At 35.8% G+C, this 27,790-nt stretch overlaps 1 pseudogene; it reads left to right on the plus strand.

Annotated features, from left to right (window-relative positions):
- The first annotated feature begins 3,506 nt into the window (after nt 1-3,506).
- LOC130965905 (protein MITOFERRINLIKE 1, chloroplastic-like) lies at nt 3,507-4,271 on the plus strand (annotated as a pseudogene).
- Nucleotides 4,272-27,790: the final 23,519 nt, after the last annotated feature.

The following is a 27,790-nucleotide window of genomic DNA, read 5'->3' on the forward strand; positions in this document are numbered from 1 at the left end:
GTTTTACCATAAAAATTATATTTCCTTCCAAAGATGAGGAATTAATATTAACTAATTATGCAAATAAATAGATAAATAATTAAGTAGAATGAACTAAAATGGGAGTTCTTATTTCAGAAGTCAAATCAAATCGAATATTACACACTTAGAGAGGCTCTACCTCTAAGGGTAGTCCTTTCCTCTAGTGTGCCCGTACGGTATAACAGATCCAACGTGTGGCCTACATGTTAGGCTAGCAACGCCTCTGCTAGTTGAGGTCTGAGTCAGATGCATCTAGATTAACGTCATAACCGCTGTTAACTACGGTTTTCTAGTCAGAGTCTCCCAAACCAATCCAAACTAAATCACTTATAAAAATCTCTAATACTTATAACATATTACTAAATTTCATAGTAAATCAAATATATATAGGAATGCACACTAAAATTTAATTAAAATTCAATTAAAGCTAAATAAGAAAACATGTATGCTTTACAAAATTTATAAATATCGTCTCGTGTATATTTTTATAAAATTATAAGTTTCACAAATCAATATTTATTTCAAAAACTCAAAAATTACAATAATCAAATATTTTTAAACTCCAAAAATAATGATTCAATTTAAATATTGATAATAATACACTTAAAAATAATTATAGACATAATATCCCCTCACAACTTGATTTCAAAGAACCAGAAGCAACTATGAGCGCGCCAACGAGCTACCAAATGATGTCCAATAACTCTACAACTCTAAAAATATGACAACAATGATATTTGTAAGCTACTAATGTTGTCAATTAATATAATCTTACTCACTTTGACAAAAATCCCAAATTTTCTAATTCAATAACCCTAGTTTTGGATTTTAATATACCCACAAGTATAGGAATGATAAAAATTTGAGGTATAGCTAATTATTGAGTCAAAGAGTTATCTTGAAGTTTTAATAATAATCGAAACTCAAAAGTTGAATACTTTCATCACTCATTAAGTTGAAATTTCATGATTTAGGGTTGTGATAAATGAAATTTGAATGAATAAAATAGAGTAGAGAAAGAAAAAAAATAAAATAAAAGAAGTGAATTTAATGATAGTGTGTAATTATAAGAAGAAGAGATGAAAAGATAGAAAAGATGAAAGAGAAGGAGAGAAGATGAAGAAAGAAAAAATGAAATTGAGAAGAGAAGGAAGAGTTTAAAAAAAAGAAATAATTAGGGTTGGGGAGGGGATGAGCCACGTGATTTACTAAGTCCTTCCTTCTTTTTTTGTTTTTTTTTTCCTTCTCTTTAGTTATAACATTATTTTTTTGTTATTATTTTTTTTCTCCTTTTTGTTTTTCCAAAATAGATGACTTCCTTTGATACGATGTACTTTATGTCTTTATTTGTCTATTTATTTTTCAGAAATTTTATTATTAATTTATTATTATTATTATATGAAATAATACTATTTTGTAATTTAGTTTTGTTTCTCTTGTACATATATAATACTTATTTATTAATCCAATTTTTTTACTATATTAGCAACATGTTGTTTTAATAAATGCATATTATTGTTCAAAATTTTAAATATTAATTATTTTAAATATTAATCTATTTTTATTAAGTTATTTAAAAAAGAATGAAAAAAAGATAAAAAGAAAAATTATTTTCAATCATAGAAGATCTATTTAACATTCATGACCATTTTCGTTCTTTTATTTCTGTTTTCTTTTTCATAATTAAAATAACTTAGGGAGAGACAAATTTCAATAATAGATTATAAAAATATTTTAAATATAATATATTATGCTATATTTAAGTACTATAATATAAGAAAGAAATTAAATCACATCACATATAGTGTAAGTATGATTTCTTTTAGTTTATTTATAATTATCAAAGAAAAATAATATTAATATTAAGGATTAAAATTAACTAAAATAAAAAAAATTGATAAAAAAATTTGAGAATGTTATCATTCTTGAATAAAAATAGTGAGATTGGCACATGATAAAAATTATATATTTAATTGTGATTAATTTTTTACTTTTGTCACTTTATAATTCTCTTCATTTTAAAAGATATTTTTTAGCAGTTAATATATTGAATAACTTAAAAAAATGTTTGGTTGGATTGATTTAAAAAAAAAGATATTTTTTTTTAAATTATAAAGTATTTTTATTAAATTTTAAACATGTTTAAATATATCTTTTAAAAAAATATTTTTATTAAAAATTAATTATTTTTTTAAAAATCAACAATGCTTTACTTTTGAAACAATTAGAAGCAAAAATAAGGATTTTTTAATATTTATTCAAAGAAAAGATATTAAACATGAAAGAATCAGAATAATAATCTAAATTTTAATTTGAAAGTTGAATTAGAAAGGAATTCAATTTTTAATAAATATTTTTCTACTTATTCCTGGAGTAAAAAGATTTTCATTTGTTCCTGAATAGCCTCCTTTAAAAGGGCTTCTCGTTGAATTACGTGTTTACTTAAAAACGAATAAACCTCAATTCCAAAAAATAATATCTTCTACGAAAACTTTTACTCGGAAAGCAGAAGCCCTTTTAAAGAAGGCTATTCAGGAACAAATGAAAATCTTTTTACTCTAGGAACAAGTAGAAAAAAATTGATTAAAAATTGAATTCCTTTCTAATTCAATTTTCAAATTAAAATTTAGATTATTATTCTGATTCTTTCATGTTTAATATCTTTTCTTTGAATAAATAATATAATAAATTAATTATATTAGATATTCTATATTTATATTAATTCTCAAAGAATAAGTGGTTCTTATTCAATTCAAATCATTCAAAATCTTTATTTTATCTTTTATTTTTAGTTTTTAGAAATATAAAAATTCTATTAGAGTTATATTTTTATATTTATAATATAAAAATATTAAATATAGAAATTCTATTGTCATGTTTGCAATATTAGATTTTAAGTGTTTATAAATTTAAAAATAAATCACTTATCTAAAATGAATCTTGTACAAATCATTTTGAGCTAGAACGATTTAATAGTAGTTATTAGGGTTAAGTACTTTTTTCGTCCCTAAGGTCTGAGGTGAAAATCAAAATCGTTCCCGACCTTTTTTTTGTTATTAAAATCATCCCCAACGTTACAAAACGTTATAAAATCGTCCTTTTGTCCATAAATAACATCTTTCGGACAATTTTGCCCTTAAACAAAAAAAATCCTCCTCATTCTCACCACTATCCCCCCTGCATCATCAGTCATCACCACTACCACCACCACACCATTCTTTATCCATCCATCAATCTAAACCTATCACAACACCACCCCTTCATCCAAACAACACCAACAATAGCAACAACAACTCAATTTTGAAGTGAAAAAAATAGGAAAAAAAACTAGACAGCAACAACTCAATGACAACAACAACTCAGAAGTTATATTTTTCATTCCAGACCATCTCCCTGTCGTTCCTTCCTTTCTCTTTTCCTCTCAATTTTACTTTCTTTTTTTTCATCTCTGTCAGCGTCGAGAAGATAAAGGGTTGTTATTGTGAATGATCTTCTCTGCACCCACCCCAAAGGCCCAAACTTTGCACAAAAACCTCACCCTCGTTGAGCGTGCACTAATCGGCACGGCCGGTGGTGGAATCGCCGGTGCCTTCACCTACGTCTGCCTCCACCCGCTCGACACAATCAAGACCAAGATGAAGACCAAAAGAGCATCCCAAATTTACAAGAATGCCCTTGACGCGGTCGTGAAGACCTTCCAGCAAAAGGATATTCTCGGATTTTACAGTGGCATATCTGCGATTATTGTTGGATCCACCGCTTTTTCTGCAGTGTATTTCAGAACCTGTGAGTTCGGTAAGTCATTTCTATCCAAAATTGAAGGGTTCCCTTCTGTGTTGATTCCACCGAGTGCTGGTGTAATGGGGAATATTATGTCTTCTGCTATAATGGTACCTAAGAAATTAATTACTCAGAGAATGCAAGCTAGTGCAAAAGGAAGATCTTGGCAGGTTTTGGTGAAGATTTTAGAAAAAGATGGGTTTTTAGGGTTATATGATGGTTACTCTACTACATTGCTGAGGAATTTACTTGCTGGGGTTTTGAGTTATTCATCATTTGAGTACTTGAAAGCTGCGGTTTTGAACACTACTAAGAAGTCTCACTTGGAACCTATTCAGAGTGTGCTTTGTGGCACACTTGCCGGCGTGATTTCGACTTCTATAACCACTCCTTTGGATGTGGTGAAGACAAGGTTGATGACTTAGGTTCATGGTGAAGATGAAGAAGAAGAGGATGAAGGTGGGAACTAATGATGATGCTGGGATGGGAATTGGGGTGGGGGGTCAGAAATTAGGAGGAAGGGAATTTGGGTGGGGTTGGGGGGAAAAGACGAAGAGATGCTGTAAAACAGAGTTAATTAATGGATAATTAACCCATAAATGAGAGCTTATTCTAGAAGACCAAAAATGTGATTTTTATGGCTTAATATGATAGAGAAGATTGAGATGAGAATTTCGATACCAATTTCATAGAAATCGGACCAAGATTGGACTGAACAGGCCAAACCGGGCCAACCAGACACATATTGGGCCCTTGGCCCAACCTAACTAAATCAAAACCTTAATTTTCAGCACTCTCTCTTCTCACTTAATACTCATTCACGTTGGAAATAGAGGCACAAGGGGGAAGAACACTCTCTCAAGTTCTAACCCTTGTTTGATCTTCAAACCACCATAACTTTTGATCTAGAGATCCGATTGCCGCACCGTTTGCGGCAATGCATTGAATGCGAAGAGCTCTACAAAACCCACTACTTTATTTTTGAGGTAAGCCACGAAATCATTTCAGTTCTTTATCCCTAAATTTCGAGTTCCATGGAGAAATGTGTTGAGATTTTAGGCTCTTTGATGTTATAGGACCCAACTCTCTTGAAGAAGAAGGTTAATCTTGTCTCCTTGAACTTTGGGTGTGGTAATATTCTTAACCCTAGTGTAATTTGTTATTTTATGATGCTTGGGTATTGAGTTGTGGTGTTTGGGTATGATAATTGTGGCTTAGGTAGTCTGTATGTGAATATTGAAGCTTGATTGAGATTTTGGAAAGCTTGGAAGAGGGTTTTAATGTGCAAAAATCTGTTCATGGAGGTGTTGAGATCTTGAGAGCTTGTGAAAAAGTGGTTTGAAGTGCTCCGGTTGAGTGTGGAAGATCGGCTAAGGTATGGTCTCGGTTTCTTGTATCTAAAATGTAATGTGGTGTGAAAACTTTAGCTAGAGGCCCTAAGATAGGCATTGAATTGTTGATGTTGTTGGATGGTTGAGATATATGATGTGGTTATATATGTGGTTATGAATATTGATGCCTTGATGGTGTGATATATGAGAAAAAAATGCGTGTTGTGATATATGCTTGATGAATGACTGAGGTTGATTTATGGGTGAAACCATGTTGATGACAAGTATGATATTGATTATGTATAATGATGGTTGATTGAGAATGGTATTGATGGAAATTGGGATGAGGAATTATGTATGACATGTTAATGTGTTTGTAAGTTAGCCATTTGATTGAGATGGGTAAAATGGTTGGATGGTGGTTTTGTGAATTGTGGTAAAGTGTTAATGTGTGAGTTGAGGAGGCTTGATGTTGATTTTTGGTATATTTTGATTGATTTCAAAAAGGGTTGAAATTGGTATGTTTTGGTTGATTTTAAAAAGGGATGAAATTGGTTTATTATGAAAATGGCACTTTGTGATTTTGTATGAAAATATAGTTTTTAGGAATACTTTGACGGGGCATAACTTGGATTCCGAATCCCTGTTTTGTGCCAAACTTGTTTAGAAATGAAATTGGATTCTTGATATTTATGCCGTTCGAAGAACGGGTGATAAATGATTTGAAATGGACGAGTAATGCCCGTTGGAAGATTAGGGGTTGAATCTGTGAATTCTGCAGCTTTTTAACTTAGTAAAATTTTTAGCAGAATGTCCCTCACGCGCAGGCGTGACTGACACGTACGCGTCGTTTTTTGTAAAAGCACAATCTAAGCATGCGCGTCGGTGCGCTGCACCAAATGCCCAGCCATTTTCCTGAGAGTTATGCGAGAACTGTGCCAGTTTTGTGCGTGTGACACAAATACACCCACACGTACGCGTGGCTGATGCGTAGGCGTCGCTTGGCTGTTTTTTCATCCACGCGTGCCCGTGGGTGACGCATACGCGTCGATGAACTTTTTGGCCATCCACGCATGTATGTGGCGGACGCGTACGCGTGTCCCTGTTTTCATCCCAAAGTTTATTTTTAAGTTTTTAATGCCAAATTTCATACTTCTAAGCCTCCAATCTCACCCCTTGTGTCTTAAATCATTATCATATACCTAGTAATGAGAAAGGAGCTAGGGGATGTGGTAATTTATGAATGAAGAAAGGGGATAACTAATGATCAATGATAATCAAAGATGATTGTATGAGATACGGAGGATGGCGGTGGAAGTGCTTTATGTGCCATGAGCCAAAGGGTTGTATTTGTTGATAAGTTGGTTGGTTCTAGATTGAACTATGAGTCGGATGGCTGAGTTATTGCCGAGTTACGGCGTAGCCATTATTGAATTATGGCCGAGTATAAATGCATATATGTTATTGAATGAAATGTGAATGTTGCACTTTCACTATTTGAGATACAAGTTTCTCTGGAAGAAAGCAGTGACTAGCCACCACGTGCTCCAGGTGTAAGACCCAGAACCTTTGAAAAGTCTTATTATGATCAAGTCCCAAATCATATAGTTATTTACAGCCTTAATTTCAGAAATTATTTTATTAAAGATAATTAAGGTAAGTTTTGATTTATTGAATTTGAGATGAATTATAATTATTATCCAATTTTACAATTATTGGATTATTTTCTATATTTAAATTATAAAGTTGACAGTTATGAAATAATAGGAATTTTATATGATTTGGATTAGATAAGTAATATTTTAAATATTATTGTTGTTATTTTGGAAAATAGAGAAATTAATTATATTATTTCTAATTTTTAGATTTGGGCATTTTATTGAAAATAATTTGTAAAGTTGATGAGCAAATAGTATTTTCCTATATATAATTAGTGTTGGATTTAATTTGGGTTTCGATTACCATATTATCCCTATTTTTATGTGAAATTACTATATTGCCCCTAACCCTAAGTTTCAAAAATGAAACCCTAATCCTTGTAACCCAGCAGCCACCACCCCAACCCCCTTTCAGCAACACAAACAGCAGCACACGGTTTCCTTTCCTCTTTCTCCATGAAAGGAAAGGAACAGAAGCAAAAAATCAGAGAGAAAAGGAGACTGAGTCGCGGAAGAAGGGAGGAGGAAAGGAAGACTTGCGCCGGCGTGCTGGTCTCACTGCCGCCGTCGTCTGACTGAGGAGGGGGAAGAGCGCTGCGCCTCTCTGTCTCGCCACCGTTGAACTCACGCACAGGAAGAGAGGAGATGCGCGAAAGGGAGCCACTGCGGGGAAGCCATCACCGCTTGCCACCATCGCCGAGCATGGGGCCGCCGTTCTCCTCGTTGCCGACCAGCCCGTCTCGTCGCCGCCGTAGAACTCGTCCCTTGCCGCCGCCATTGAAGCTGTGAACAGAGAAGAGGGAAAGGGATGAGTCGCGAGGAAGCAACGCTACCCTTCCATCGTTACTGCTGCCACGGTTGTGGGAGAGGGTATCCCCGTCATCATGGGTGGTTCCACCGCCCTTGCTGTCGTGCCGTCAGAGTCTGCCGCCATGGCCGTTGGTCTCCTAGTTGCTGCTGTGGTTGGGGGTCTACTGTGTATGGTCACTGGAAAACCTTTCTACCACCGGAGCTGCCTTGAAACACCATCGGAGTCTGACAGTGCCGCTGCTGGAGTTCTGAGGCCACCGGAACCACCGCCGGAGCTTCTGGCTACTTTTGCTGTCGCCGAAAAAGTTGCCGGTAAGGGTTTCATTTGAGGTTTATGCCTTTTTGGTTTTCGAGATGGTTTTGATGTTGTGTGGTTTTTCTAGTTGATCCACCAGAGTTTCTGGCCGCCGCCGGAGCTGTTGCTGCCGTCGGTTCGAAATTACAACTGCTTTGTGTTGTCATTCTGGTAAGAAATTATGTTTCGAAAAGCCTCGCATTAGTTTTCAGTTGTGTTTGGTTAATAAATGAGTTTTGGTAACGTGGGGTCATTCCTGATTATTATATGCTGCGATTAGTGTTGCTGTGGTTACCGCGGGAGTAGCTTGGAGCCAAGGTTGCGGTTGTTGGTGATCCCGATTTAAGAGAGGAGGTTCCTGTGACGCGTTTGGGTTATAAAATTGCGTTCTATGGTAGGGGCGCTTTCCAAAAACTATAGTTTATTATTGGAATTATTATATATGGATACTGATGTGAGACAATGTAGTTGGTGATTGTATAAGCCTTATGTGATGTTGATTGTCCTGGATGAATGTAATTATATGTTGAATGGATTATTATTTGGTTTTGATGAATGGATTGTTGTATGGTTTTGTGAAACGAGATGCTTTTGAAGTTGATTCTTTTAAAGCTTTGAAATCGGGTTAATCCGTTGTGAATTGATTTGAGTTGAGTTGATTTTTTGGATAATGTGGGAAGTAGAATGCACTTTTCAATTTAGCCTGAATTACTTTATTTGACTTGGTTTGAACAAACGATTTGTTATTGAGCCATTTCTTTAAAGCTTTAAAAATAAGTTAAATCGGTTTATATTGAGTTGATTTTGAAATGGTTTCCTTGAGATACACCACTGAGGCAATTGTTGGATTTGGCTTGCTTTTGAATTGATTTCTGGTTTTGAGCTGTTGAAAAGGAATGAGGAACGGTTTAGTTGGGACCTGAACCGGGTGGCAAAAGTCCAAGTTTTAGGGGAGGTGCTGCTGAAATTTCTATAAAATCCTAATCTTGTTTGAAAAAGTTATTTAAAAAAGGTTGGATTTGAGAAAATGTATTATTTGATTTATTAAGAGAATATTTATGTTTTCAAGATTAATTTATTTAATGAACTTTATGCGTTGAGTTCGGCTTATTTAGAACTGAACTACTTTTACAGTTTGAATCACTGAAGGAAAGAATGATGCTCTAATATTGATTTCAATATAAAAAGGAGCTTTTAGTGATTTTTAAAGGAACCTAGACTTTTGATTGAGAAATTAAGTTTGAGGCGTTTTGGAAGAGTTAGAAAAATGGGTTTCAAAAGAAACCCGAAAGTGGTTTGATTCAAATGAACCGGTTCCGTTTCAAATGAGTTGATTTTTGGACCGGGTTGGAACTTGTGATTTTGTATGGTCGGTTTCATAATAAATTCAGTTTTATTTATTTGAGCCGAGAATCTATGATTTTAAGAGTTTCAATGAATTTTAAAGAAATTAATATAGATTGACCTTCCCTAAAGACTTGGGACTCTGCCGAGAAACTTTGTTATAAAATCCCATTGTGAGATGGGTGATTTTGAATGTTCCCAAAATGAATCTTTAACTTTCCATGGTTTTGGAAGTTTTGGACAGAGAATGCCGAAAGTGGCTTTGTTTTAAAAAGGGAACTCACTTTGAGTAAATTTGGCTTATCAGCCTGAGATGATTTGAGAAATGAGATTTTTAAAAGAAGATTTAACGCTTCCCGTGGCTCCAGTTAGAATTGATGATGCTAGTATCAAACGGTTGCGTGGAAAAGAGGTTCCATTAGTCAAACTGGCATGGAGTCAAGGCGGTGTTGAGGAACACACTTGGGAACTTGAGTCGGAGATGCAAGCTGACTATCCGCACTTATTCTCAGGTAATTGAATTTGAATTTTGCGGGAAAATTTCCAAATTAGATGGGTAGAATGTAAAACCCAGTTAATTAATGGCTAATTAACCCATAAATGTGAATTTATTCTAGAAGGCCAAAAATGTGATTTTTATGGCTTAATATGATAGAAGAGATTGAGATGAGAATTTCGATACCAATTTTGTAGAAATCGGACCAAGATTGGATCGAACGGACCAAACCGAACCAACCGGACCCATATTGGGCCCTTGGCCCAACCTAACTAAACCAAAACCCTAATTTTCAGCACTCTCTCTCCTCACTTAACACTCATTCACGTTGGAAATGGAGGCACAAGGGGAAAGAACATTCTTTCAAGTTCTAACCCTTGTTTGATCTTCAAACCACCATAACTTTTGATCTAGAGCTCCGATTGCTGCACCGTTTACGGTCACGCATTCACTGTGAAGAGTTCTAAAAAATCCACTACTTTATTCTTGAGGTAAGCTACGAAATAATTTTAGTTATTCATCCCTAAATTTTGAGTTCCATGAAGAAATGTGTTGAGATTTTGGACTTTTTGATGTTATAGGACCCAACTCTCTTGAAGGAGAAGGTTAATCTTGTCTCCTTGAACCTTGGGTGTGGTAAGATTCTCAATCCTAGTGTAATTTGTTATTTTATGATGTTTGGGTATTGAGTTGTGGTGTTTGGGTATGATAATTGTGGCTTAGGTAGTGTGTATGTGAATATTGAAGCTTGATTGAGATTTTGGAAAGCTTGGAAGAGGGCTTTGGTGTGAAAAAATATGTTCTTGGAGGTGTTGAGACCTTGAGAGCTTGTAGAAAAGTGATTTGGAAGTGCTCCGATTGAGCGTAGGAAATCGGCTAAGGTATGGTCTCGGTTTTCTGTATCTAAAATGTATGTGGTATGAAAACTTAGGCTAGAGGCCCTAAGATAGGCATTGAATTATTGATATTATTGGATGGTTGAGATATATGATGTGGTCATATATGTGGTTATGAATATTGATGCCTTGATGGTGTGATATATGAGGAAAAAAATGCGTGTTGTGATATATGCTTGATGAATGAATGAGGTTGATTTGTAGGTGAAACCATGTTGATGGTAAGTATGATATTGATTATGTATAATGATGGTTGATTGGGAATGGTATTGATGGAAATTGGGATGAGGAATGATGTATGACATGTTAATGTGTTTGTAAGTTAGCCATTTGATTGAGATGGGTAAAATGGTTGGATGGTGGTTTTGTGAATTGTGGTAAAGTGTTAATGTGTGAGTTGAGGAGGCTTGATGTTGATTTTTGGTATATTTTGATTGATTTCGAAAAGGGTTAATTTTGTATGAAAATATAGTTTTTGGGCATACTTTGACGGGGTATAACTTGGACTTCGGATTCCCGTTTTGTGCCAAACTTGTTTAGAAATGAAATTGGATTTGGGATCTTTATGCCATTTGAAGAACGGGCAAAAAATGATTTGAAATGAATGAGTAATGCCCATCGGAAGATTGGGGGTTGAATTTGTGAATTCTGCAGCTTTTAACTTAGAAAAATTTTAAGCAGAATGCCCACGCGTTGGCGTGACTGACGCGTACGCATCATTTTTCGTAAAAACACCATCCAAGCGTGCGCATCGGTGCCCTGCACCAAATGCCCAACCATTTTTCTGAGAGTTATGCGAGAACTGTGCCAGTTTTGTACATGGGATACAAATACACACACGCGTACGCGTGGCTGACGCGTAGGCGTTGCTTGGCTGCTTTTTCATCCATGCGTGCCCGTGGGCGACGCATACGCGTCGATGAACTTTTTGGCCATCCATACATGCATGTGGAGGAAGCGTACGCGTGTCCCTGTTTTCATCCCACAGTTTATTTTTGAGTTTTGAAAGTCAAATTTCATACTTCTAAGCCTCCGATCTCACCCCCTGTGTCTTAAATCATTATGATATGCCTATCAATGGGAAAGGAGCTAGGGGATGTGGTAATTTGTGAATGAAGAAAAGGGATAACTAATGTTCAATGATGATCAAAGATGATTGTATGAGATACGGAGGATGGCGGTGGAAGTGCTTTATGTGCCATGAGTCGAAGGGCTGTATTTGTTGATAAGTTAGTTGGTTCTGGATTGAATTATGAGCCGGATATCCGAGTTATTGCCGAGTTATGGCGGAGCCATTATTGAATTATGGCCGAGTATAAATGCATATATGTTATTGAATGAAATGTGAATGTTGCACTTCCACTATCTGAGATACGAGTTTCCCTGGAAGAAAACAGTGGCTAGCCACCATGTGCTCTAGGTGGAGACTCGATACTCTGCTGACCCTATGTCGTAAGTGTGGCCGAATACTGTAAAAATTTTGGATGAGCTCGCCCCTGTGAATATACACCAGTGAGGGTGTTGGATATGAATTGTGAATATGAATTATATTGAGTATAACTTGAGTTGGGGATGCACGACAGAGGGACAGTCCAATTGTTAGTGACCAGGACTTATCGGGTTGGCTATATAACCGACAGATGATATCATTAGCCATTAGGACAGGCATACATCATATGCATATTATGTGAATTGTTTGAGATTGCCTAATTGACTGCATATTACTTGCTAATTGTCTAAAAGCCTTATTTGTTCCTATTTGTATATCTCTTGTCTGATATAAATGTGTTTGCCATATTATAGTCCTGCTGGTGGTTGGGAGGTCTGAAGGATTTGGAAAGGGAAGTATTAGTTAGACTGAAGATCTTTAGTCAGTTGCCTATTGTGGTTTAGTTTGTTTATAAGCTTTGATTTATCTGTTGAAAGTTATAGGATTGCCTTTGGCTTTTCCAGGACATTACATGTTAGATATGTGGGCACTGTTACCATACTGAAAACCTCCGGTTCTCACCCATGCGGATTTTGTGGTTTTCAGATGCAGGACGTGAGGCTTTTCGCTGAAGCATGCTGAAGACTTCTGGATTAGCGAAGATCCTCTATTCTCGGGACTCTATTTTAGTTTTATATTTTCTCTTAGATACTTTTATCTCCATTAAATAATACAATCTGTGATGACTCCTCTTAGACGTGATTTTGAAGAATATATTTTTTGTATTTGTGTCCCTTTGGGTTTCCTTGGGGTTTCTTATTTTATTTACATGTATATAATGCTATGCTCGGACCAGTTATCTTCACAACCGGATTTTGAGTCTTGATATTCCTATTTTTGACACTCCTTTGTACATATATAATCTCGTTTAGCTTATTCCTCTGTTCGCTACGTTATCAATCGGAGTGTTGCGCTTTCGAGTTACGATTTTGTTTTACCCCTTTTTCTTCAAAGGCTCCTAGTTATAATCATTTTTCACACTATTATACGTACTAAATTTTTATTTTAGAGGTCGTAATACCTTGCCATCTCTGAATTATGACTTAAGCATAAGACTCTGTATGGTAGGATGTTACATTCTGTAACAGCCAGACCATCTGCTAGCACAATATTGTTCGCTTTGGCACATAAGGCCTCACGGTTTTGCCTTTGACGATAGGGATGATAGCCGAAGCCCCCCCACACTCACTTGTCAAAACGTGTAATGCTAGGGAGAGGTATCCACGCCCTTATAAAGCATGCTTCGTTCCCCTCCCCAACCGATATGGGACTTTACAATCCACCCCCTTAAGGGAGCCCAGCGCCCTTGCTGGCACATCGATCCGGGCTCCGACTCTAATACCATTTGTAACATCCCAGACCACCCACTAGCACGATATTGTCCGCTTTGGCACACAAGGCCTCACATTTTTGCCTTTGATGATAGTGATGATAGCCGAAACCCCCACACTCACTCGTCAAAACGCATCATGCTAGGGAGAGGTATCCACACCCTTATAAGGCATGCTTCATTCCCCTCCTCAACCGAAGTGGGACCTTACAATGGGATGTGAGGTGGGGTGGGGTGGGGTGGGGTTTTGTTTTTTTTAATATTATTTTTATTAATAGTTAAGGGTAATTTAGTCAAAAAAATATAATAGAAGTTGAAAAGGACGATTTTATAACGTTTTGTAACGTTGGGGATAATTTTAATAACAAAAAAAGCCAAGAATGATTTTGATTTTCACCTCAAATCTTAATAACAAAAAAAGTACTTAACCCTAGTTATTAGTAAATTAACCTAGGCCATAATAAGAGATAGAGATATAGATAAATTATTTTAACCAAGTACGATTTAGTAGATAATGAGATTATATATAGTTCAGTTGAAACCGATTTACTAGGAGATGAGAATTTATATAAATCGATTTTAACCATTCTAATTTACTAGGAGAGAAAAATATATGCACATTAAAAATAAATAATTCAAAAATTTGAGAATTAACTAAAATCAAAGCTACTCATGCATTATCTCTTTATTGTTTCTCTAAAATGTTATAAAAATTAGGAAATTAAATAAATTTATATTAGTATTTTTAAAATTATAAATAATTAGGATTAAAATCTTTATTTTTAATAATTACTGAAATAATATATATATATATATATATATATATATATATATATATATATATATAATACTATTGTTTCTTACATTTGTATATTTGTTTCTTCTCCTTAAAAAATCAAAACATATAGGTATTCTTTTGTTTTCTTTTTAAAAAAAATAAAAGTTGCTAAATATATCATATTTATTATGTTTTATTTGTAGTCAAATATATAAGTTTTCAATAGTATTTACCCATTATAATGATACAATTGTATTAATATTTAGAGTTTATAATTTATAAAACTAATCGCGATGAAATATATTTAAAATAAAAGGATTAATTATCCTTTTTATAAGTGTAGTTTTTTTCGTGCTTCTATAAGTGTAATTTTTATTTGACTATTTATCTATTATTATATGGAAAAAACGATTATTGTCACATCTCAATTAATAAAATTTTACTTAATAATCTTAAATTACTTTTTTTTCTATTTTATACCTAAATTAATAATTTATTAAGTAAAGATTTAATATTACTCAAATTTATTATCACTAATTCTATAAAATTAAATTAATGTTATTTTTCAATAATAACGTAATAGTCATGTGCATATATAAACTACAGCATAGGTGCTGCTTAGCGGCGGTTTTTTCTCCAATTAGCGGCGGTTTTAAACTGCCGCAAAATCAAAGACCGTCGGTTCAGTAGACGGCCCTGGTTATGGGCATCGGGATTAGGTTTTGCGGCGATTTCCAGCAACCGCTGGTATAATCGCCTCTGAATTAGTATTTTGCGGCAACTAATTTAGCGGCGGTTTAAAACCGTCGCGATATACAAGTATAGGATTTTAGTCCATTTTTTACCGGCGATTATGAACCGCCGCAATGTTTTTAGGTTTTTTATTTATCACTATTTGCAGCGGTTATAAAACCGCCGCTATTTTCAATACAAATTTTAAAAAAAATTTCCTATTTTTTGGTTCAATTTTAAAGATAAATTTTTTGGCCTTTTTGAATTTTTTAATGCTATAAATGTTCATATTTTTCATCTATTGAATATAAACTTGTGGCAAAAATAACAAAATTAATTGAAAAACAAAATAATATCTTTATAAAAAATTAACATAGTAAATCTATTGCTAAAAATTGCATAATCACATTTAAAAAAATGTTTGCTTCAAATAAAAATAATTCCAATCTTAGGATTCTATTTTTCACTCTGTCCTTCCACGGAATTCATCCATGCGATATTATTGAGTCAACAATCTGCATAAGGATAAATGACATTGTTTTAGTCTAATTAAACAATCGAACACACACTTAAACCAGTGATATATATGACTTTTGATACTTAGTTATAAAATACTACCTAGTATTTTTTTTCTATACCAACCTTGCTATTGTCAAAATTCGATGGTGGTAAGTTTCTCCTTGATGTATACATAGGTTTTCCTGCTTCGTAAAAGCAAAACCTGGATGGCTGAATTTATAAACGTAACATGACTGATCTTAAATCCTAATCAATGAAAATTAGTTAAAGAAGTATTTTTGGTAGGAAACAAAAATATAATTGTAAATGTGCTGCTAGATTATGATAAACATGACACTTACGTGTTCGGTGAGGGCTAAATTTGTCTCAAAGAGTGACTTGATTGTCCCTATATCCTCCCAATAGTCATTGATCCATTGCAAGGAAAATCAAAATACCATCAACAAAGACGAAATCAATTGAAAAGTTCAATAAATAAATATATAATGATATGAACTATGTACCAAAATTTAGTGACCTATACAAAAATATCATGTTTTATTAAGCTATGTAATGTCACATTATTGTCGTAATACGAGAACAGGATTATTGAGTCTCACATAAATGGTCAAAATTAACGAACAAAGTCATTTGACTTTTTCAATTTTATTTTAAGAACTCATTAATCTTGACCATTTAAACTAAGTAAGACTATAGTCAAGATTTATTCATAATTAATAACCAATGATCTCTCACAAGATATATCCTCTACAAAAGATGTCTCTCCTAAACCAATGGTCCTTTTAAGGTATTCAACATCTCCTATATGCCTTGATAACACGGTTTGCATCTATGAGGCCATAACAATTTCTAAATTTATCATTTCAGAAGGGAATTCAATCACATCGAGTATATCTAAGCAGGACAGGAAAAGGAAAGAATCCACCATTACTATCAATATTATAGGAGTAAAACTTTATTGCAAGTTTCACCAAGCAACAAGTCATTCGACTAACAGTTGTGTTCGTTTCAGGGACTTAATTCAGGAAGCGATAATGAAAGGATGGTCGAATTTGATTATGGCAAGAAAGAAATGAAGGTTGATGCTGATCCATTCGAAGTTGATGCCAGCCTTATTGAGCCATGCTTTGGAGTGAACATGGTTGGCATGTCCTATGATTTTGATGTGGCTCTTGATGATTTTGAGACACAAGTGAGGTCGGTGTATCCCCGGGCGGGGGATGGTTTGTTAGACTTTCTGGTTCAACAAAAGATTAAAGATTAGAACGTATCTCTGTGTCCACGGTGCAATGCTGTTTTTGATGTTGAAGCAGCGGCAATCTTTGAGAAGGAGAGAATGAAGAAAGAATTGGCTAATACAGAAGAGCAAGCACGCCAGAGGCAACCGATTTGGCATTTTGAGGGTCAGAGTTCTAAGACTCCTCAACAAAGTACTGCTGCACCTTTAAGCCGGTCTCAGGCCATAGGTGTTCAGTGGATTCGAAATTGCCAGGAGTTTCAGAAAAGAGACCATCTGTATCAACGCAACCCACAATGGGGACATCGAGGACCTCCTCGAAATTAGTACCCTTATTATTGTGGTCGAGCCAGAGGTTATCCGAGAGGTAGAAGAGGAAGGAAAAATTCCAATCAAAATAAAAGCCTCAGGTGGAAGTAAGCAAAGGGACAACGCCCCCTGTGCATTCTCGAATTGTCTTTCCTTCTGATGGGGAGACTTATCCAAAGGACATTTCGTCGCCTGCAAAGATGGAAAAGGGCAAGGCGATAGCCCAATCCTCGGGAGTTGATAAAAACAAAGATGTTGATATTGATGAAGAGTATTTTGATGAAGGAGATGATGACAAGATCGGAACGATTTCGATCATTCCTACAGTGTATCTGGGTGAATACGAAGCTAACCCAGAGGAAGATTATGACATAGAGGATGAAGAAGCTTTTTCCTTCATTCGAAGTGAGGATGAGCCGGGGTATTTCCTTTGGCCCACTGAAAAATAGATGTCTCATCTCCGCCCACTTCATATAACTACCACCTTGAGTGGGATCAAGGTAAACAAGGTCTTAATTGATGGTGGGGCTACGATCAGTCTTTTACCTAAGAGAATGCTAATGAAAGTGGGAAAGCATCTTGATGATTTGGTCCCCACAAATATTACTTTGATGGATTTTAGTGGGACTTCAACTCCCGCAAAAGGGTTGGTTACTCTAACTGTGAAGGTTGGTTCATCTGAATGAAATAATATGTTGGTGGTGGTTCCATCGAAGGCAAGCTATAACGCTTTGTTGGGGCGAGACTGGATCCATGGTCTAGAGGATGTACCTTCTACTATGGATCAAAGCGTGCTTCTTTGGTCAAAGGATAGCAAACCTGAAGTAATCAAGGCAGATTCGAGTCTTTATGTCGAACAGCTGCATGTTGATGGATGTTGATACGTGAGCATCTTTTCTATCTTTTCCTAGTGAATTTGCATCTAAATTGTTGAGTTTAATAAAGAATTAATTATCTTTTAACCAATATGGATGCTACTTTGAGTCTTTTGTAATTTTGTTTATTTTAGATAGCATTCAGCTGGATTTGATGGAGTTTCTACAGTACAAGAATCAAAGGAGATGGCAGCAAGGAGTGACGCATATGCGTGACTGACGCGTGCGCGTGATTTGGGTTTTCCATGGCGACGCGTGCGTGTGACTGATACGTACGCGTGATTTGAAGAATTTTACAGCAACGCATGCGCGTGACCGACGCTTCCGCGTGACTTGCGAAAAAGACCATTGACGCGTACGCGTGACAGACGCGTACGCCTGACATGCGCCACGTGCAGAAAACGCAGAAACCGCTGGGGTGATTTTTGGGCCCCATTTTAGCACCCAAGTTAGGCGCGGATCCAGTGAAGTCAAGTGGTCCCCACGTTACAAGACGCGGAGTAGTTAGTTAATTCTTATTTAAATTCAAATTTGATTTTAAAATAGGAAAATATATTATTTTAATTTTAAAAACTAGATTTTAAATTAATTAGGATTAGTTATAAAAAGGCAAGACTTCTCTTCTATTGAGGAGGTTCCGTTGAAGGGGGATTCCATTAGGGAATTCTATAAAAATTTACATTCCTTATTCCATGAGCAACTAATCCTTCATTGTTAAGGTTAGGAGCTCTGTCTATTTGTATGGATTGATTTTATTGCTTTTTCTATTTTAATTTATGCATGAATTTATAATTTAAGAATTGTTTTCGCTCTTTATTTTATGAATTTGGGAGGAATGGAAGTATGACCCTCTTTCTATTTGAGTTCTTGTATAACTTGGAAAAGCTCTATACTTGAACAACAGCTTGAAAACAAATTCTCCTAAATTTTAATTATCTGAATTCAACAGGATACGTGACATATAATCCTTTTATTTCTTGGGTAATTAGAGTTTTTGTGGCATATAAATTAGAAATTGATTATCACCTTCTAATTGGAATTAATTGACCAAGGAATTGGTATTTAATGAATTTTAGAGGAGACTAGGAAGGTCTAAGGAATTAGGGTCTAGTCACATACAGTTTTCCATAAATTAAATCCTACATAATTAAAATAGTTAGTAAAAAAGTAAATTCAGAAAAATAGATAACTCTGAAGCCTTAACTGTTTTCTCCATATTTTATTCCCAATTTATTTATTTGTCTATCCTTTTGATATTTTGAGTTCGAATTTAAACCTTTTGAATATCTCAAAACCTTTTCTACTTGCCTAACTAAGCCAATCAATCAATCATTGTTGCTTGATCCATCAACCCTCGTGGGATCGACCCTTACTCACGTAAGGTATTACTTGGTACGACCCGGTGCACTTGTTGGTTAGTTTGTGGGTTGTAAAATACCGGACCAAGTTTTTGGCGCCGTTGTCGGGGATTGATTGTGATTGACAACTATTCATTGTTTAATTGCTTAGATTAGATAATTTTCCTTTTAATTAGTTTTATTTTAGTATTATTAATTTTTATTTTTCATTGGTTTTTTTATTTTTTTTTCTTATTTTCTGTGAACCCCCCTCCCGCTGTTTCATTTTATTTTTTTTATTACTTGGTTTTCGTAAAAAAAATTCTTTTCTTCTCTCTTTTGTCTTTCATTCGTACCCCCTCCCGCTTTTTTTTCGTTTTCTTTCCTTTTTTTTTCTTTTATTAATTAATTAAGAAAAAAAATTAGCACTAATATTTCTCTTAATTTTTGAAATTAAGTTTGGTGTCCCCGTTATAATTTTTCTCTAAAAAATATATATATTTTTTCAAAAAAAAATTTCTGTTCTGTCTTCTTTGCTTTCTTGTTTACCACATGGTGTGTTTAATTCTTTTTGGTATTTTGTGCTAAGAAAAATAATGGAGAGAGATCACATGGGTTACAACTCACACCCAAGGAGTGATTCTTATTATTATGGATGGAGGAATGACTCAAATTTTGGTTGGCAAAGTCAAAACCAAAGAAACTTCAGTGCTCTATGTTCCAACTATCAAGAACCACCATCTCCATATTCATACCAAGAGCCACCACCTCTCTATCCATATCAAGAACCATCATCTTTCTACCCATATCAAGAGCCACCATCTCCCTATTCATACCAAGAGCCAACATCTCCTTATCCATCTCAAATACCATCAGATCTTGAGCTTCTCATGAAAGAATTCCTACATGATATAAAGACGAGTGTCAAAAATATGGAGAATTATGTGCAGATGATGATCAAGAACCAGGAAGAGGAACAAGCAAATTCCTTCCCAAGAGATACAATGCAAGATCCTATGGAAGAAAGTGAGGAAACCAATCAAAGGAGTTTATACTCCAGTGAATTAGAGAACTTTCCACCCTCACATATGGAAGAAGAGAAAGATGCACAACCTCCCATGCCCTTGGTAAGCAATGAAGAAGAGATTGAATTAGAAGAAAGCTACCAAGAGGAAGAGGTTGAAATTGAGGAAGCTTGCAAAGAGGTAGAAGAATTCAAAGAAGAACACAAGGGAGTGGAGCTTGCAAGACCTCTTCCAAAGCCATCACCATCCAGTACAACATTCAAGTGGACAAAATTCCTATCCTTAACCTTTACTTTCCAACTTGAATATGGGCTACTGGAGACGGATGGTCAACTTAGAGCTCTTTGTGGCATTAAGAGTAAGAGGAAGATGGTTAGTGGCAAGAGTTGTCAAGCAAGGTTCAATATGGTTGCAGGCTCCACATTGAAATGCAAGGATTGGTGTAGAGCTTAATTGAATGGATCTAGAAGGTTGTTTAGATGTCTCTGTGAGAATTCAGATTACTTGCCACCTGGTAGGAACAATGGTGATCCACAAGAAGACAGATGTAAAATCAAGGTTTGGGACCCTGGAATTCAATCCCACAATCAGCACTCTTGGGGCCTTGTCACTTGCTTCAACTTGCCCGAAGGCGTTATGCGCCTAGTTTGGGATCTCGGTGGCCATTGGAATTACAAACATTGGTGGAGATTCATGGATCAGTACAAGCACAAGCCACCATGACAAGGAGCTCACCACATGTCCAACTTAAGGACTTTAACTAAAAGTGCTTGGTGGGAGACAACACACCGTGGTATGATAGTTCCTTTTCATTCTTAGTTCTTTTTCTTAGTAATAGTTTTCTTACTTATTTGATTTTTATTGAGTTCTTACTAATTTTCTGATCATGCAGCTATTTTAGAACAGGAACCGAAAAAAATGAGAGCACATGACGCGTACGCGTCAAAGGGGTGTGTGTGAAAAATAAAATTTAACAGAGAGTTGCGCGGGAGTGGCGCAAGAATGATGTCTCTAGCACAAACAAACCCACGCGTGTGCGTCGTTTGTGATTTTTACCATTCACGCGGACGCGTCAGCGACGCGTACGTGTGACCTGAAAAATTGACGTAAAAGAGTGTTTGGGCAGAGAGTTATGCTGGCTTGGGGCAAGAAGTATGATAGACACACAAATTTTGTCACATGCGGACGCGTCCCTGACGCGTGCGCGTCATCTGCACAAATGGCCATCCACGCGTGCGCGTGAATGATGCGCAGGCGTCATCTGAAAATATTAGTTCCTAAGCTACGTGAACAGTGAGTTATGCGTGCGCGCGGCTAGCTTTGCGCGAATCGCGCAAAACCCAGGGCACGCGGACGCGTGCTTGACGCTTACGCGTCATTAAGAAAATTCCGCAACTCACGCATACGCGTCGCCTGCGCTGCACAATTACACTACTTCGCCGCACAGTTTTTACTTTTCTTTCTCTCTCTCCCAATCCTAATTCTCTCTTGTTCTTTTATCTTTATATTCTTCTTTCCTCTCACTATTTGTTTTTATTTTCAGTTCTTCTTTGCTTGAGGACAAGCAAACCTTTAAGTTTGCTGTTGACGCTTCGCTTAAGGGTTTTTCTGTTTATTTTTCTGGCACAAGAGGGAGGCAAATCATCTTCACAAAAGAGCACAACCTGAAGAATAAAGCGATCGCTAGGATAACTAAGGTGGTTGAGTTCCTTTCATTTTTTTCTCCCGTCTTTTTCTATGTTATGTTTTGGTTTTCTGCTATTTCTTTATTAGTGAGAATCCTAGGTCTAGTTTAGTTTTCCCTTAAATGTTTTAATTTTGAAAAGATGTCTCATGTATTACCCACTGAGCTTGAATTCAAAAAAAAAAATAATGCAGAAGTGATATATTGCATGAGAAATTGAGTTAATTTTAAGAGTAGTCTTATTTACTTAAATGTGTTGGTATTAATTGTAATTCTGAATGCATGATATGAATAGTGCGTATTTGAATTTGAATCAAGGGATGTTGATGTATAAGGAACAGAAATTTAGAGAATTATTATGACTTCTCTGAAATAAAAAAATTTAATCCTTGAAGCAAAAGAAACAGCAAAAGAGAAAAAAATAAATAATAATAAAAGCAAGGTCCAAGACTTTGAGCATCAATGACTAGGAAGGTCTGACATGATTAAAAGCTCAAAGAGTTGTTTCCCTAGTCATATGCTTGTGGTGTGATTGTGTCAAGTAATCCTTGAGACAGAACACTTAGAGTCGAGACCAAGTGCGTTTAACAGAGTATGCCAAAGGCTTTGAGCACCACTGTCTGGGAGTAACTGAAAGAAAAATTAGGACTCAAAGAGAGTCCCCCAGTTAAGTGTTTGTGGTGTTTCTGTGTCAAGTAATCCTTGAGACAAAATATTTAAAGTCACGGCTAGGCTCAAGGTGCAAAGCACCAAAGAAAAAATAAAATTAAAGTCAATTTTGCTGTGTTCAAGAATTAAACTGAAATGTAAAGATCAGATAATTCATAATATTATCCAGATCTAATTCCGAATGACAATGACATCCTCCTGATTCAAAGGAGAGTGAGATGCCAAACCTATCCAGGATTACATTTATAAACCACACTATAAAAAGAGACATGAGCTTAATCGAACTCTCATTCTCATGCAAATTCACATCCTAAGCTTATATTAGTTTTGGTTGCTTGAGGACAAGCAACAGTTTAAGTTTGGTGTTGTTATGCGTGAGCATCTTTCCTATCTTTTCCTAGTGAATTTGCATCTAAATTGTTGAGTTTAATAAAGAATTAATTATCTTTTAGCCAATATGGATGCTACTTTGAGTCTTTTGCAATTTTGTTTATTATAGATAGCATTCAGCTGGAATTGATGGAGTTTCTGTAGCACAAGAATCAAAGGAGATGGCAGCGAGGAGTGACGCGTATGCCTGACTGACGCGTGCACGTGATTTGGGCCTTTCATGGCAACGCGTGTGATGAGCGGATAATTTATACGCTTTTTGGCATTGATTTTAGGTAGTTTTTAGTAGGATCTAGCTACTTTTAGGGATGTTTTCATTAGTTTTTATGCAAAATTCACATTTCTGGACTTTACTATGAGTTTGTGTGTTTTTCTGTGATTTCAGGTATTTTCTGGCTGAAATTGAGGGACCTGAGCAAAAATCTGATTCAGGCTGACAAAGGACTGCTGATGTTGTTGGATTCTGACCTCCCTGCACTCGAAATGGATTTTCTGGAGCTACAGAACTCCAAATGGCACGCTCTCAACGGATTTGGAAATTAGACATCCAGAGCTTTCCAGCAATATATAATAGTCCATACTTTAATCGAGATTAGATGACGCAAACTGGCGTTCAATGCCAGTTCCATGCTACATTCTAGAGTAAAACGCCAGAAACACGTCACAAACCAGAGTTAAACGCCAAAAACACGTTACAACTTGGCGTTTAACTCCAAGAGAAGCCTCTGCACGTGTAAAGCTCAAGCTCAGCCCAAGCACACACCAAGTGGGCCCCGGAAGTGGATTTCTGCATCAATCACTTATCTCTGTAACCCTAGTAGCTAGTTTAAGTATAAATAGAACTTTTTACTATTGTACTAGTGTCTTTTTGACCACATCTTTGGTCTTAGTTTTAATCTATTGTTCATCTTAGGAGACTATTGATCACATTTTGGGGGCTGGCCATTCGGCCATGCCTAGACCATCACTTATGTATTTTCAACGGTGGAGTTTCTACACACCATAGATTAAGGTGTGGAGCTCTGCTGTACCTCGAGTTTTAATGCAAAGTATTACTATCTTTTATTCAATTCAGCTTGTTCTTATTCTAAGATATTCGTTGCACTTCAACATGACGAATGTGATGATCCGTGACACTCATCATCATTCTCACCTATGAACATGTGATTGACACCCACTACCGTTCTACCTCAGAACGAACGAATATCTCTTGGATTTCTTAATCAGAATCTTTGTGGTATAAGCTAGAATTATTGGCGGCCATTCTTGAGAATCCGGAAAGTCTAAACCTTGTCTGTGGTATTTCGAGTAGGATTCAGGAATTGAAAGACTGTGACAAGCTTCAAACTCACGATTGTTGGGCGTGGTGACAGACGCAAAAGAATCAATAGATTCTATTCTGACATGATCGAGAACCGATAGATGATTAGCCGTACTGTGACAGAGCATTTGGACCATTTTCACTGAGAGGATTGGATGTAGCCATTGACAACAGTGATGCCCTACATATAGCTTGCCATGGAAAGGAGTATGAAGGATTGAAGGAAGGTAGTAGGAAAGCAGAGATTCGATAGGGATAAAGCATCTCCATAAACTTATCTGAAATTCCCACCAATGATTTACATAAGTTTCTCTATCTTTATTTTATGTTTTATTTATTATTATTTTCAAAAATCATTATAACCATTTGAATCCGCCTAACTGAGATTTACAAGATGACCATAGCTTGCTTCATACCAACAATCTCCGTGGGATCGACCCTTACTCACGTAAGGTATTACTTGGACGACCCAGTGCACTTGCTGGTTAGTTGTGCGGAGTTGTGACAAAGTGTGATTCACGTTTGAGAGCGCTACCAAGTTTTTGGCGCCATTGTTGATGATCACAATTTTGTGCACAGCGTGCGTGTGACTGACGCATACGCGTGATTTGAAGAATTTCACAACAATGGTTGCGCGTGACCGACGCGTCTGCGTGACTTGCGAAAAAGACCATCGACGCATACGCGTGACTGACGCGTACACGTGACATGCGCCACGTGCAGAAAATGCAGAAACTGCTGGAGGGTGATTTTTGGGCCCCATTTTAGCACCCAAGTTAGGCGCGGATCCTGTGAAGTCAAGTGGTCCCCATGTTACAAGATGCGGAGTAGTTAGTTAATTCTGATTTAAATTCAAATTTGATTTTAAAATAGGAAAATATATTATTTTAATTTTAAAAACTAGATTTTAAATTAATTAGGATTAGTTATAAAAAGGGGAGACTTCTCTTCTATTGAGGAGGTTCCATTGAAGGGGAATTCCATTAAGGAATTCTATACAAATTTACATTCCACATTCTATGAGCAACTAATCCTTCATTGTTAAGGTTAGGAGCTCTGTCTATTTGTATGGATTGCTTTTATTACTTTTTTCTATTTTAATTTATGCATGGATTTATAATTTAAGAATTGTTTTTGCTCTTTATTTTATGAATTTGGGTGGAACGGAAGTATGACCCTCTTTCTATTTGAGTTCTTGTATAACTTGAAAAAGCTCTATACTTGAACAACAGCTTGAAAACAAATTTTTCTAAATTTTAATTATTTAAATTTAATAGGATACGTGACATATAATCCTTTTATTTCTTGGGTAATTAGAGTTTTTGTGGCATATAAAATAGAAATTGATTATCACCCTCTAATTGGAATTAATTGACCAAGGAATTGGCAGTTAATGAATTTTAGAGGAGACTAGGAAGGTCTAAGGAATTAGGGTATAGTCACATACAGTTTGCCATAAATTAAATCCTACATAATTAAAATAGTTAGTAAGAAAAGTAAATCCGAAAAAATAGATAACTCTGAAGCCTTAACTGTTTTCTCCATATTTTATTCCCAATTTATTTATTTGTCTATCCTTTTGATATTCTGAGTTTGAATTTAAACCTTTTGAATATCTCAAAACCCTTTTCTGCTTGCATAACTAAGCTAATCAATCAATCATTGTTGCTTGATCCATCAATCCTCGTGGGATCGACCCTTACTCACATAAGGTATTACTTGGTACGACCCGGTGCACTTGCCGGTTAGTTTGTGGGTTGTAAAATACCGCACCATATGTACAATCCTAAATTGAAACCTTTGAATGTCGATCGAACACTGAATTCTTATAATTGTGAGGGTTGTTATTTATCTTCAGAAGGCCTCTCGGTAAAGTTGTGTTATCCAGAGTTGGGGTTTCCTCCAACTGGTTAGGACTATTTGTCTTGAAGATCTCTGGAAGGTTGCTCTATGGACCAAGTTGAGGATGTTTTCGATTACCTGGTAACTTTACGTAATTATTTAAATAATTCTAATCTTGTAGAAAATAAAGATGGTTCTTCTGATGAGGTTGAATCACATAGGGTTAGCAGTCTTTTTAGTTATGATAATATTGATTCGACATCTTTGGTTGAATTTAGTTATGATTTTATTGCTTCTTGTAATGAAAGTAATGATGCAAGTCGGACTGCCGATTTAATAGCAGAGGCTCATTGTGTAGAAAATCAAAGTAATAGTAAACTGATAATGATCATGTTCCCTTTATTGCTAATGATATTATTGATTTTACATTTGATTGCATCTATGATCTAGAACCATTAAGTTTTGAGAAATATTCAGTAAAAGATGATTATCATTATAAAGGGTTTGATTCTCAAGATCCCTTAGAAGAAATTATTATAGGGACTGTTGATGATGTTCGAATTACGTATATATGTAAAGATCTTGTTGATCCATTTCGAACTGAACTCTTTAATCTTTTACATGAGTTTAAGGATTGTTTTGCTTGGGATTATCATGAGATGCCTGGTCTCGATCGTTCACTTGTGGAACATCGATTAGCCTTAAAACCGAATGCTAGACCTGCGAAGCAAACTCCAAGATGCTTTGCTCCAGAAATCAACGAGAAAATAAAAGAAGAAATAGAATACTTGATTAAAGCAAAATTTATTCGAACTGCACGCTATGTTGAGTGGGTTTCAAATATTGTTCCCGTCATGAAGAAAAATGGGAAGTTAAGAGTATGCATTGATTTTCGAGATTTGAAGAATGCTACTCCAAAGGATGAATATTTTATGCCGATCGCAGATATGTTAATTAATTCTGCAGCAGAGAATGAAATTCTTAGTTTTATGGATGGTTACTCAGGATATAACCAAATCTTCATTGCAGAAGATGACGTGTCCAAAACTGCTTTTCGTTGCCCTGGGACATTAGGCACGTATGAATGGGTAGTTATGCCTTTTGGTTTAAAAAATGCTGGGGCTACGTATCAGCGGGCAATGAATGCTATTTTCCATAAGTTTATTAGAAAATTTATGGAGGTATATATTGATGACGTTATAGTCAAATCGATTTTGGTGAGTCATCACATTGACCATTTAAGAAAAGCATTCATTACCATGAGGAAGAAAGGGTTAAAAATGAATCCTTTAAAATGTGCTTTTGGTGTATCGGCTAGAAATTTTTTGGGTTTTGTTGTTCATAAAAAAAGAATTGTCATTGACAAAAATAAGGCAGATGCGATATTGGCATTGTCTGCACCTAAATCAAAGAAAGAAGTGCAATCCTTTTTAGGTAAGGCGAATTATCTTTGAAGGTTCATTTCGAATCTTTCAGATCAAACTCGAGTGTTTGCACCTTTAGTGAAATCAAAGAATGACTCGCAGTTCGAATGGACAAGGGAGCATCAATTAGCGTTCGATTCGATTAAGGCTTATTTGTCTAAGGCTCCGATTATGGCGAGTATTCGTCCATATGAGCCT

This window comes from Arachis stenosperma, chromosome 3 (assembly GCF_014773155.1).
Source record: "Arachis stenosperma cultivar V10309 chromosome 3, arast.V10309.gnm1.PFL2, whole genome shotgun sequence".
Classification (NCBI taxonomy): Eukaryota; Viridiplantae; Streptophyta; class Magnoliopsida; order Fabales; family Fabaceae; genus Arachis; species Arachis stenosperma.